Below are 14,067 nucleotides of genomic sequence, written 5' to 3' on the forward strand. Positions count from 1 at the left end.
TCACAGTACGTATAATTCACATGGCAACAGATCAAGGGACTGCTATACTTCAGTGTTTTCATTAACCAGAAGTAGAATTTATCACTCAGGCTGTGAACAGTCAGATTCCACATCCACCGATTAAAAAGTTGGAAGAAAACGTTTCATTAAAATAGTGGGATGTCACAACTTCATTTTTTAACAAAGCTTCAACATTGACAGAATTTTGTAATTATGTTGATTATCAGAACACAGCATTTCCATAAAACTCCGGTAATTATTTAAATGAAAACTGATCCAAAAACTGTATTGCAATGTAAAGAGTTTGGAGACTGCAAATTTCACACTGGGGTTTCTACAAAGCRGGAAAGTCAGCAAAACAGACAGCACAACCTCCTCCTGCCACTTTCACAGGAACAGGCTCAAGAAYGACATCCGCCAGCCACCCACAGACAGATGCCAAAGACACTATGGAAGCTGATGTGATCACTGGGTCAAAGCTACCCATGCCTTCTCCAAGCCTCTGATGCTGTGCATGAAAACACAAACTGAATTCCCTGGCCACCATTTAAAAACAAAAAGCCTTTGACAAAACAGAATTTTTTTCTCATTTTGCTAGTAGTTCAGAGAATGGCAAAGCTGTGGAAAAACACAACACTTCTGAAAGAAGTGTCAACAGCACTCTCTTTAAATAGGAGTACGAACAGAAGAACATATGTCATGGAAACAAGCACTGGAAGCAGAGATCGTATGTGTGAATTGATTACCAGAAATCTGGCAGGGAAAGACACACCTATATCACACTAGCTGCAGCCATCAGTGAGTTCACTTTGTCCAGTCATTTCAACTTCTGAGATTTATGTTATGAAAGCAGAATATTAAGTATTATAATATAATATTCTGCTTATATTATTAATATAACCATATGCTTCATATAAATAACAAAAAAAGAAACTACTTGTCATTTGAAACCCTCAAAATGAGCATTCATTACAATATTTGCCTCCTCTTCTTCAGTGGACATGGAATCCTACTTGTCCACGTCTCAAGAGTTTCCAAAGCAACAAAACTCATAAGGCCTAACAATGCAAAACCCACACATAACTAGTTTTCCTAACTTATTCCATTATTCTGTAAGAGAGATTTCAAGCTTTTGGAAGGCATGGAGTTAGAAGGATCTGGTAAAAGATCACATGCATCCACAGTACTGTAAATGGATTAGTAAACAAATGCCTGTGTAATAACACAGTGCTAGGTCGTATTTCCTACAGTTACCACATCCCTTAAAGCACCTGAACTCACAGCTCACACCTTAAGCCGAGACAGCCACACCTCATATTTAAGTATAAAYATACAGCCATCCAAAAGCACTGGTTTGTATTAGGCACATGTCAAATTTTGAACTTGGGCATGTTTCATTGTAACTCTTCAAAACCCAGAATGAACCAAGAAAGCCACATTTAAGTGAAGGCAGGAAACTGCAATGTGATTTAATTCAAAATTGTTTTATGTTTGTTCAAATTTTACATCTGCAYATACAGGAAGAACAGTTTAAGACCCATAATCTACAACAGAGATGGCTGCCAATACTAGGAAATGGGTGCGTCGGGATAGTGGCAGGAAGTATTCCCCACAGCCACTCCTCTACAATATGTATCTTATAAAACAAGTCAGACCACACACCACTTCTTATCTGTCTCAGTTTACCCATCTCGTGGTCAGTTGCCCAAGCAGAAAATCATGAAATACAKAAGAGACTCTACTGTTAGAACTACCAAAGACAGAAAAAGGTGATTTCACAYACATGTGCTTTTCTTCTATTGCTCCAAATAGGAACTTCTCCATGTTTATTTTGGGTAAATACACAGAAAGTAGTAAGGAACACATATACAGGCAGGGTAATGATTTTTTTCCTGCCCAAAAAATAGGCAAGTCTAGCAGGCAGAAAAATCTTCATTACTAATATATCACAACATCAGGTGTATATATACCTGAAGCACCATATTCAGCAACGTAAAATTGTTTTTCAGACCTACAACATTATGATGGCTTATTTTTCTCCACTACTTAACTCCAATTCTTTATGGGGCAGATATATAATAAAGAACTCAAAGGAAAATAAACAAAAAACCCAAAACACAAATAAAACTCTCTTGTTCCTTAAATCATTAGAGCCTTGACACAAGTCTACCTGAGGTTCAGTGCTCAAAACCAACAAAAAAATTATGACTTTCGTATAGTACTTTGGTTGTTTGGGGTTTTTCTCACATCTTGAAGGAATAGGAAGGGAAAAACASCACTCTGCATGGATTGTAGGTGGATACTTGCTCCACCTTGGACAGTGATTGGCAAAGGAATCTCTGCTCTGGTGCCTGGAGCACCTTCTCTCCCCCTCCTTCATTGGCCCTGGTGTCTGCAGGGCTGTCTCTCACATATTAGCACTTTTCTCGCTTTGCTGTTTTACAGTTGTTTTAACAATCCCTTGAATATGTTATCACAGAGGCCTTACCAAGATTGCTGACTGACTCAGCTTTGGCAAATAGTGGGTCCAGCTTGGAAACAGCTGGAATTAGCTCCATCCAGTATGGGGGTAGCTTCAGGCAGCTTCTGCGTGTGGTGAAGTCACACCTGCGGACCCCCTGCAGAATCCCAGGAGATAAGGGGCTAATGTGTTTGTCTCAAACACCAAGAGCAGCGTGGCTGTGGCACCAACCAAGGACTGCAGGTAACAGCAGCCAAGGACTGCTGGCAATAGCACGCTGTGAGAAAGAACAAGATGTGACTGGACAAGGGGCCATAGCAAGGTAGGACAGCACTTTTCTGGGACAAATGTCTTCGATCCAGCTCCTGGAGACAAACACAACTCAGAACAGCACAAACACACAAGTGAGGTGGAGAAGCGGGCATGGACTCAGGGCGGGGGGGGCAGGGAGCGTGTGTAACAAGACCACTAAAGATCCCCAAAGCCCTCTGACCCATTTCCAGATAGTCCTGGAAGAATGGACTGCGGATGATGACTAATCGCAGAGAAAATGCAAAACTTTTCTCCAGGGCAGGGGAAGTTTATCTATTAAAAAGGCACCGAAAAGCAAGCCCAGGTGCATGGGTATCCCCGAACCCTGGACATCCCATCAGCTGGATCAATGCTACAGCACTGATCAAGTCTCTTTCTCCCTTCCTCTCTCCATATTTAATTCATTTCTCTTTGTCTCCTTCCTTTCACTCTACCCCCTTTATCCAAAACCCCTGCTGTGTACTTACATTAGGAGGTCAGAGACTAACACACTAATTTCCACACCAGGTTTAACTTACTAATAATTACTTTATAAGCTTTTGTGGACTTTCCAATTTTAGTAATTTCTTCTGACAAGCATCTACAAATCTTGGATTTGTCCTTACAAGTGGGACACCATACACCAGCTACTAAATCCTTGCCACATATACCCAATACAAACTACAAACAGTAACAAGCGAACAGAATAAAAACAGAGAAGCAGGAAAAAAAAGCGTTGGCTTGAAGACCAATGAAAGAAAACAAGATCAACAGCAAGCTTGGAGAAACACTAAATTTTAATCCAGAAGAGACTAGCATCATTCAGTGAACCAYTACTCTTCACTAGAACTCTGATGATTCCCTGCACACTCCCATTACCCAAGTACCTGGCAGTCCAACAGCATCTGGAGACCTGCCTGAGCCCCACACGACATTTAGAGTTKAACCTCAAGTAGAACTCAGGATTCAAGTAGTTTTGTCCCCAGTCTATGTTAATTTTTTCTCAAAGCCGTAGTTTAACTGCATCATTACATCTTTAGACTTCCTGGCTGATGCTAACAGGACGGAATCGCACATGCTCAAAGCTGCAGAAACCTCTGCTTCCTCCTCCCAGGCCCTTAAAAAGGATATTACATCAGCAGCAGTTGAAAACAACCTATCAGATGTTTATACAGAAAGGCAAGACGAACCGGGAACACAAAATACACTGAGGTTCTTTTCAGTCCACCCCACTACCTACGAACTAGTTCAGGATTAAGGCACTGAGCAAAACACAGGAAAGAGAAAGATTGTTTTGGGGAGGAAGTAACCTAACATACTGCCTGACAAATACAAAAAAGCTTTAATTGGCCAGCTGACAGAAGTCCCAACATACTCCTGGTTGAAACAAAGAATTATGAAAAAAACTCCTAAGGGTTTTTCTCTGCCTAAAGTAGCAACAAGCACTCCAGTAGGTATCAAAATAGGGGCTGTTTAGTTTGTTGATGAGAGATGCTATATTGAGAAAATTAACAGCACAATTTACATTAATGTCTTCCAGTTACAAGCAGCACTAACCCTCATGAATTTGGGAAACCTATAAGTAACATAGTACTTCTAGAAGGAACACAAAATATCATAAGTCTTTACAGAAAACAAAGCACAGGATTATTTACTCTTTAAACTCATAGTATTTGGCACCTCTTACTACTCAGCAAGTCATGGAGGGAGAGGGTGGAAGAGGGGGATGCAGCACTAAGGCTTGGTACAGACTTAGCCGAAGATCTATCCAGTTTTCTTGGGCAGGAAGGGTGAGAATCTTAAGTTAACAAACTGTAAATACCATTTTGCAAACCCTAGCTTACAAGTGTGTTTCYTTCCAATCCCTTCTCTTGTCATTTTTGGAAAAGGAAAGGATGGCTCAAACCTGACGGCCACTGACAAGGACATTAAGCAAAGAGAGCCTGCACTGTGAAAAAGCTGTCCCTTTTTAAGTATCACTGGCATTCTCTGGCTGAGGTGGTAAAGCCTCACTTGGTGACAATGCCAACTTAAGGTATTTTCACTTCTTCCTTCCTTCTCATCCAAGCTATTTTTCCGTATCTCTTGTAAAAAAAAATTCTGAACTGGACTGGTTATGTCATACATTTCATATGAATGACACTGGCAAAMATGTCAGCACAAACAAATGAACCAAAGTACTGCACTCTGGAGAAAGAACAAGTGGTTGGAAACAAAATGGATTTTGGAACCACCATTTTAATATTAAGCTATTGTCCAAGCCTCCCTACTTCTAGCATAAAAACAATGCTCAGGCCTGCATGATGGCTGCGTGCCTTCACGCAGGCAAGGAACACCAAAAAATATGCGGTGGTTGCTCACAGACAGCATGAAGAAAAAACAGAATAAAAGGCATTACTCTTGAAACAACAATAGTGAACAACAGGAAGAAGAACATGTTAGTAAACAGAGTGAATAGCCACTCGTTAAATGAAAAATATTGAGGATGTTTGCTAATTTTTTTGAGAAAACCAAGGGAACAGGCAAGGGAGAAATCAGGGGTTTTTTACTAATCCAGCATCTCAGAATACAACCAAAACCAGCCATTATCTACTCCTAGCTTGCCAAAACATTAAACTCAAAGTTTCTCTCAGGTTCACTACTTTGCAAGTTCTCAATGTCTCTACATATTATACAATAACTCCAAAACCTAAACCATCCACCCATMTCTAAGGGAGAGGGCAGCAAGATAATTTCAGTTAACTCCCAGAAAAGCAATGTCGGATATGAATTTTGAAGACATTTGCTTAAATTATCTCCTTCTTGCATACTATAAATAAATTCTAACCAGATTTCAAATTACTCTATTTTATTTTGCTTTAAAATAATCAGAAATCCTTTACACAATTAGAATGTRAAGTTTCTCATCAAACCATATTATAAAACCTCTTTACTTGCTGCAGTTGCAGTGGTGTTACCTGTATCAACATTTCCTTAGTTCAAAATCAGAATTTTCCTGTTTTACTGGAACTAAAGAATCTTTGTAACAGACATATTTCAGCTGAWAAGTTTATCTAAACTGCCTATGCTAAAACAAACATCAAAAGTTAATTTTGACAAGTAAAACACACCCAAAGCATATCAAAAGAACCCTTTAAAATTATTTCTATTTATTTTCTGCAACAAAGCAGTCAGCAGTACTTGGCCTTATCATGGCAAAAGCCTAACCATAACAAAACCGGAATGACTTTGTCAAAATGSAATAGAGGTATTGTTTTTAAACTGAGAAGAAAAAATCTCTGGTAAATAATGTACATAATAAAATATTGTATTTCAAGTGCAGCTTTTAACTGAAATGTAGTAATACTCAATATTCTTATAAACCTAGACCAAGATACCAGTAAGTCAGAGATATATGGGAGTATAGATCTGTAATTCAATTACCCTAGTAATTCTTGGAGAAAGCACATAACCCAGCACAGTCCAAGAAATTCCTGCAGATCAATGAAGTTAACTTTTTGGCGTAAGTGGTAGAAGAGGCAACAAAGAAAGGTGTATTGTTGGACCTTGTAAAAATAAGCCAGGAAGGAGTGAGAATGTGAAGGCAGGGGCAGCCTTGGCTGTAGCAACCATGGGATGATGGAACTCAAGATCCTAGATATATAGAGGAAGCAAAGCAGTAAGCAGGACTAGAATCCTAAACTTCCACAGAGCTAACTCCAGCCTCTTCAAAGACCTGCTTAAAGGAATCTCATGGGTTAGGGCTCTAGAAGACAAGAGGGTGTCCAGGACAGCTGGTCAATACTCTAGCATCACTTCCTCCGAGCTCAAGAACTGTGCATTCTTATGAACCAGRAACAAAGCAAAGGGGGCATAAGAACTTTATGGATGAACAGGAAGTTTCTCAAATTGAAGAAAGAAATTTATAAAATGTGGGAAAAGGGACAGGYCACACAGGAGGATGACAGGAACATTGTCACAGAATGCAGGGATGTGACAAGRAAGGCCAAGACCCACTTTGAGTTGAGTTTGTAAAGGAATATCAAAGACAACAAACAGGGCTTCCCTAAGTACATCATCAGCAAAAGGGATACTAAGGAAAAAGTGGAGTCAGATGGGTGTCCTGGTGATGGAAGACAAAAAGGACAGAACTGAATGCTTTCTTTGCTTTAGCATTAACTGCTGAGGCCGGCCCAGAGGAATCACAGGCCTTGGGACTAAAAGAGGAAAGCTGCAGAAAGGAAGACTTTCCCCAGTCATTGAGGATTGAACCTCAGGCTTAACATAATGAGGCTTAACATTCATAAATCCATAGGCYTTGATGGGACGTACACAGGTGCTGAGGGAACCAGTAGATGATGTTGCTAAGCCACTCATCCTTGAAAAACCATGGAGAGGTGACCAGAGACTGGATGAAGGACAATGTTACTCCCATCTTCAAAAAGAGAATGATGGAAGCTGGGAACTACCAACCAGTCAGCCTCATCTCCATCCCTGGAAAGATGATGGAAGAGATCATTCTGGAGGTTGTCACTAAGCGTGTAGAAGAAAAGAAGGTCATCAGGAGTATTCAGCATGGATTCCCCAATGGGAAATCACGCTTGASCAATCTGACAGCTCCTGTKAYGGCCTGGCAGGATGGGCAGATGAAGAGGCAGGAGTGGGTGTTGTCTGCSTCCCTTCAGCAAGGCTTTTGACACCGTCTCCTGTAACAGCCTCACAGACAGGCTCAGGACACGTGGGCTGGATGAACGGACAGTGAGGTGGATCAAGGACTGGCTGAACGGCCGAGCTCCGAGGGTCATGATCAGGGCAGCAGAATCCAGTTGGAGGCCTGCAGTCAGTGGTGCTCCCCAGGGATCAATACTGGCTCCAGTCTCACTCAGCTCGTTCATCACTGACTGGAAGAAGGGATACAAGGTACCCTCAGCAGGTTTGCTGATCACACCGACTGGGGCAGGGGCTGATACACCTGAAGGCTCTGCTGCCTTTGGGCTGGCCCTTGGTRGGCTGGAGAGTTGGGTGGAGAGAACCCTCACGAGGTTCAGCATGGGCAAGTGCAGGGTCCTGCAGCTGGGCAGGGATAACCCCAAGGACCAGCACAGGCTGGGGCTGCCCCACTAAAGAGCAAAAGAGCAGCTCTGGGAGTCTTGGTGACAAAGGTGACAATGAGCCAGCAGTGTGTCCTTGTGGCCGGGAGGGCCAGTGGGATCCTGGGCTGCATTGGGAAGATGTGGCCAGCGGGTCAAGGGAGCTGATCCTCCCCTCTGCTCGGCCCTGGTGAGGCCACATCTGGARTGCTGTGTCCAGTTCTGGGCTCCTCAGGACAAGAGAAGCTGGAGAGTGTCCAGGGAAGGGTCACAAAGATGATGAGGGGTCTGGAGCATCTCCTGATGAGGAGAGACTGCGGGAGCTGAGCCTGTTTAGTCTGGAGGAGAGAAGACTGAGAGGGGACGTCACCAATGCACATAAACAYCTCAGGGGCTGGTGCCAAGGGGATAGTGCCAGACTCTTTTCAGCGGTGTCCAGATATTGGACAAGAAGCAATAGTCACAAAACCACAAGTAATTTCACCCCAACATGAGGAAGAACTTCTTTATGTTGAGGGCAACAGAACACTTGAACAGGCTGGCCGGCAAGCCTCCCTCTCCAGACACTCAAAACCCAGATAGATGTGTTCCTTTGTAACCTGCTCTAGATGAGCCTGCCTTGGGTCCCTTGTAACTGTAATTCATCCGTGATTCTGTGAATTTAAGGCAAGATCTATTACAGCACTCTCTTTGCAGAAAAAAAGAAAATTACAGATTAAGTTTACAGGAAAAAAYTAATTTTAAAATGTTCAGATTCAYCAAGCAATTGTAATTTTTGCTCTTTTTAAAATATTTATATTGACTTTTCATATTAACACTATATAACACTACACAGGAACACACATACACTCTTGTACTGCAATTGTAGTCCAGGTACTTGCAAACATGTTCTCACACATTTCCTTTTGCTCTTTTTCTGAGACTGCCCCAGAAAATAACTTCCATCTGGACAGTAAATCTATCCAAGCAAATGCCAGTACAACACTTCCTCTGAAGAATGGTTTCTAATTGGAAACCATTAACAGCGCTGCTGAGATTAGCATTAGATTGGAGCTTCATTTCTGATGTTTGACTTGATTGCATATTCTTGGGGTGTGTATTTGTTGTGTTACTAAGAAAACTTAAGAGGGAGGATTAAATTSATTTTTAAAACTACTGTGAATCTCATCCACTTCTCTTCCTCAGATTAAAATAAAATACCACCATACAAATGCAGTGATTTTTACTATGGCAAACTGAAATCTGCAAGAAACTGCAGGAGTCCCACAACCCTTCACAGAATATACAAAAACTCAAGCTTTTTTAAAAGCCACGACCTTGATATTTCAGTATTTCAACACTGRTGTTTCCAGATGGCTAAAGAATTCCTTTATGGAATTCCGTTATGGAACAGACACAGTTCAGGTTTAATTTTTCTCCTTTTTAGTGTTAATACATAGTCACGAATATGAAATATTTATCCCAACAGGATACTGAAGTGTACTCTGTCCCCCACTAGCCACCAAATCTCCTTTTTTAAAAATAGCCAGCAGAAATAATCACAGCTGCTGGATAACTAGTAATCACAGCTATTTGGTACAGCTAGCTAGAACCAAGCTACTTCAGAATCACTTTGCTTTCCGAACCCACTAATTTCTACATTAAATAGCCTCATTTTCTTTCACTGTTACTGTGAAAAGGATCCAGAGAAATTAATTCCTAACTCTCTATACAAGGAAAATAATAAAAATGAAATATACAGAGCAATCAGACTAAAGATGGTAAGCTTCTGGCAGAGGTAAAAAACCCATAATGAACAGCTTATGCTTCAGGTTTAGTCCTTTAAGGGATTATGTCTGGATCTACTGTGTGAGAAAACACTGTGTATTGCATATCATCAACATCTACTCCAGCAGAAAGGAAGAGATACTGTCTTAATTCCTTTGCTTATACCATCACAGTCAAAAGAGATTAACCAGCACAGGGGAAGTGAAGGCAAGAGGCTTTGCTAGTCATTTGCCCATAGGAAGCAACAAACCTTACGGTGCAGCRAGCACAGCTGAGGCAGTGCAGCACGAATTATTAACTCAGTGGAGAATGCCAAAGCACACAAAGCCTACAGCGTTGTAGATTACACAAAAGGTTAGAAAACTCAAGCACGTGCACATGCTTCTATCTGCTTAAGCATATGCTGTTTATAGAAATGCCAGATAAAACACACAGAAGATTTTTCRTATTCTTTGAACCAATATTGTATAGTCTGAAAATTACAGTCATTGAGGAGTCAATATTTATTAGCAATTCCACAATCTGAGCAGGACTATTAATAAAATCAGAGCAGATGGAAGCTGCTGTCATATGTTGTTGGGTTTTTTTTTTCTGGGGCAGGAGGGGGACTAGGCAGTAACAATTCCTCCGCAGGAATTCATACAGAATTCTGATGACAAAATATTCTATTGGGTACTCTTTTTATTCATGAAAAATACTTGCCTCTACAAACCCTTATAATATGAGGCAAAAGCAAGTTAGTGCCATCTGCACTGGCATCTTTTAATGAAGAAAAARGCTGATTCTGAATACGTGCTGCTTTTCCATAGAGCTTTGAAAGAAAATCAAACTTTGTCTTGTTAACACTTTCCACACTTTTACATATGCTCTCTAGCTATAAAATATTAACACAGAAGTAAGAGAGAAATTATATTATATGATGTACATCTAGGCTTTAGAGTAGTAAACCAGAAAGGACAGTAAGAATCCAATAAAACTTCTAAGCATTTATTGAAGCATCTTTTATCCAAGTATTCAAAATAAAATATGCCTATCATTTCCAAGAACTGAAATAAAATAAAATTAAAACTCCCAGTATTCTGAAGTTCTCAAGCCAAGATACTTCATAATGGAGACTGAGCTTTAAAACAGAACTATCTTCTTTTGCCATATATTCCCCCTTCTAYATACACACACAAATGCATGTAAATAGATATAATTTACTTGGGTCTTCAAGAGCTAAAAAAATCTGCCTTCAAAGTAACATGAGACATGATGCATAATAAAATTCAAGTGCTTTGAAGGCAGTTATAACAAAATACAAAAAAATAAGATGGTTTATATTTTAATACATTATGCAGTTGGTCCAGAAGGAAGAAAAATAATGTACTTACCACTGTGTTACTTTTTTCTCCCTGCTGCTTCTTCCCTGAGCTTTCAAAGTCAACATTCTGTTTAAAACAAAGCCACAAAAATTTTAGTCAACCCTACTAGATAAGAACAAACTATAATTTACTGAATTGGATATTTCTTTGAACTTTCATAGTTTTAATTTTGTTAAAAGAAAAGCTGTACCTATGTGTGAACAACAGCTTGAATATTTCACAGCACTTGAAAGACAGCAAATCTGCATATGTACTTTTGAAAGAGATAATTCTTTTACGTACAAAACATTGCTTTTTGTCCGTTTATTTTAAAGCACAGTGAAGTTGTTTCATTTTTACACCTTTTTTAATTACTGCATTAAAATATTAAGTATCACACAGACTTCTCTTGTAGACAATTGTGAAGAATTCTATGAAAAAATATATCAAAACTTAAACAGTGATGAACAGAGAACATTTTTGTATGGGTAACTTTAGGAGTTTTTTAGAAAGTTGCAACACATTTTATAAGGCATAACAGATCTCTGATGCTAACATTACTGATGTAGAACAATTGAACACAAATGAAAACATCCAGTGTATTTGACTGAAAACACTTGAAATTAGTAGCTAGACCAATGGGGAGGATTAATTTTGCCTCCAACAAAGTAGAACATGTCTTCAGAGGGATTAAATTTCACTGTAGTCAGACAGATCATCTAACTGAGCATAAAGTCATGTAGAACAGACAAGAAGCTAAGTCAAGCAGAGTATAATCTGTCCCATTTTCAGTATCCAGAAAAAAACTTAAATTGTGGGGATCACAGGTAGTAGCTTCATTCAAATTATCTACCTGTAAGTTGAACTATATTTCATTTCTTTCCAATAAAACCAGAACCAGGCCACAATAAAATAAATAAATTCTGAAAGAGATCTAAAATCAAACTGCTCCAGAAGAAAAGGAAGTTCCTTGTTTTGGAGTAAGAAACAGGACTGAACTCCCACAGAAGTCAGGACTGCCCACAGCAGGATTGCACTATAATTAACTTTTGCACATTACAATGTCCTGTTCCTCATTTGGGAGTCACTGGTGTCAGCTTCTGCATTCATACCTAATGGACTCCAATACACTACACTGAATAAATGTATTCCTTTATTTTCAATAGAAAAKCATTCAAGACATGCAAATAGCAAGGGGTAAAAGTAATATTAAAGCCTCAAGCCTTATGAGTTCCCTAGGGGAGAGAAAAAAATGGCTATTAGTTTAGTCAGCCTCAGAAATGCAGAGCGACAGCACTTAAGACAACTAAAAAGAGTCATCGAGGATCAAACCAGATTCTGAAACTTGGGCTCTTAGGGGAGTCAGTCAAACTGTCATGGTTTCATGCTTCTTTCCTTTCCCATAGCACTTTGCCCCTACTGCAAAACTATKTAATCTTTACAAAAGCATTTCAGAAGCACAAACTCCCAAACAGAAGAAATGCAGGTCTGCAACAGCTCTGCTAGTATATGAAGAATTCATCAAGAGAACACAATAATGCAGAGCTGGATCTCACAAAGAGACGGTCAGGTGACTGTGCCTYTGAAAGATAAAGACCTAAGGTCAAAACTCTGCAGGCAAAGCATTCAGACAAAGAAAACTATCAAAGAAATAGCTATCCCCATAATCAACACAAAAATAATAAACAAAAAGGGATTACTCTTGCATCATTTCCTGACACCTGTGAGGTGAGGCTGCCTCTGTTGAAACAACTAAAAGAACAAAATCCAGTGAACTGTTTGCAGACTTCCAACACCAACAGAAGGAACTCATCCAATCTCAAACAYATAGAGACAATCAGCAAATGCACAAGGGGAAGAATACACAAGACTACCTGGGTATTTCAGTTCATCCTGCTTTAGAGATTTAGCAGCTATACAAAATCAAACAAAAGCAATGATCGCAGTTTAAGTGATGTTTCCGTAATATCACTTGAAAATGTGACATTGAGTCACATAGCCTCTATCAGAACATGACAGCTAAGAATGTGCTGTAACTACAATTGCAAGCGCTGACAAGTCTCCAATAGCAAGAACCTTAAAGTCTTATACATACTAGTATCACCCAGCAGTTTGCAGGAAGGAAAGCACAACAAACTCTCCMAGAAAAGAAAACTAGAATATTTGGAGCAGCTCAAAATGACCATGCACCAGAACTATAGAAGTCTAGAAGACAAAGGGCTAATATGTTTGTCTCAAATACCAATAGCAGCGTGGCTGTGGCACCAACCAAGGACTGCTGGCAATAGCATGCTGTGAGAAAGAACAAGATGTGACTGGACAAGGGGCCATAGTGAGGTAGGACAGCACTTTTCTGGGACAAATGTCTTTGATCCAGCTCCTGGAGACTAACACAGAAATGAGGTAGAGAAGTGGGCATGGGCTATGGGGGGCTAACAAGACCACCAAAGACCCCCAAAGCCCTCTGRTCCTGATCAGAAAGACCTGAAAAAATTAACTGAGTGAAAATTAATTTGCATAGGAAGTGTGACACTTATCTCCAGGGCASGGAAGGCTTACCTATTAATAGGTACCCCAATCTAAGTCCAGGCAGTGGTCCCAGAACATGCCATCAGCTGGATGTAGCAGCCAGGACTGGTAATCTCTCTCTTTCTTTTTTTTTCTTATTTCCTTCCTCCTTTCCTTCTCTCTCCCCCTCTTTAATTCATCTTTCTCTCTTCCCTTACACCCTACTCCTTTATCCAATACCCAGTGACACGTGCTTATATAGCATGTCAGGAACTAACATACCAATGTCCAAACCAAGAGCATAACTTCCTAATAAACCTCCATAAGCTTTTGTGAATCATCTGACTTGTCATTCCTTTCAACCAATGAATACTTACTACAAGTCTTGAGTGTTCTTTTCTCCATAAGGGTGTAACATCACAAAAGCCTCARCTAGCTCAGATCACCACTTTTCTAGTTGTGTTGCAGAAGTGGTAACAGGTGCTTTACATAACTAGTGGTAAGTTACCCTCAAGGTAAAAATACCTAATGAAATCTTATTTAACCATGCTCTAGCACATGATACCAATCACATCAGACAGACTCAGTATCTGTCATGTTCCACTAACCAAAAAGCCCTAACACTCAG

General features: G+C 40.0%; 1 protein-coding gene across 2 annotated transcripts in view; it reads right to left on the minus strand.

Annotated features, from left to right (window-relative positions):
- The window catches only part of ERBIN (erbb2 interacting protein), a 111,048-nt gene that overhangs the window by 62,054 nt on the left and 34,927 nt on the right, over positions 1-14,067 (minus strand). For both annotated transcript variants that reach the window (XM_057389618.1, XM_057389616.1), the window contains one exon: positions 10,962-11,018. The gene's annotated coding sequence lies outside the window, so the exon portion shown is untranslated. The remainder of the gene's footprint in view (positions 1-10,961; positions 11,019-14,067) is intronic.

This window comes from Malurus melanocephalus, unplaced genomic scaffold, assembly GCF_030028575.1.
Source record: "Malurus melanocephalus ecotype Western Australia unplaced genomic scaffold, MMel_1.1 scaffold_18, whole genome shotgun sequence".
Classification (NCBI taxonomy): Eukaryota; Metazoa; Chordata; class Aves; order Passeriformes; family Maluridae; genus Malurus; species Malurus melanocephalus.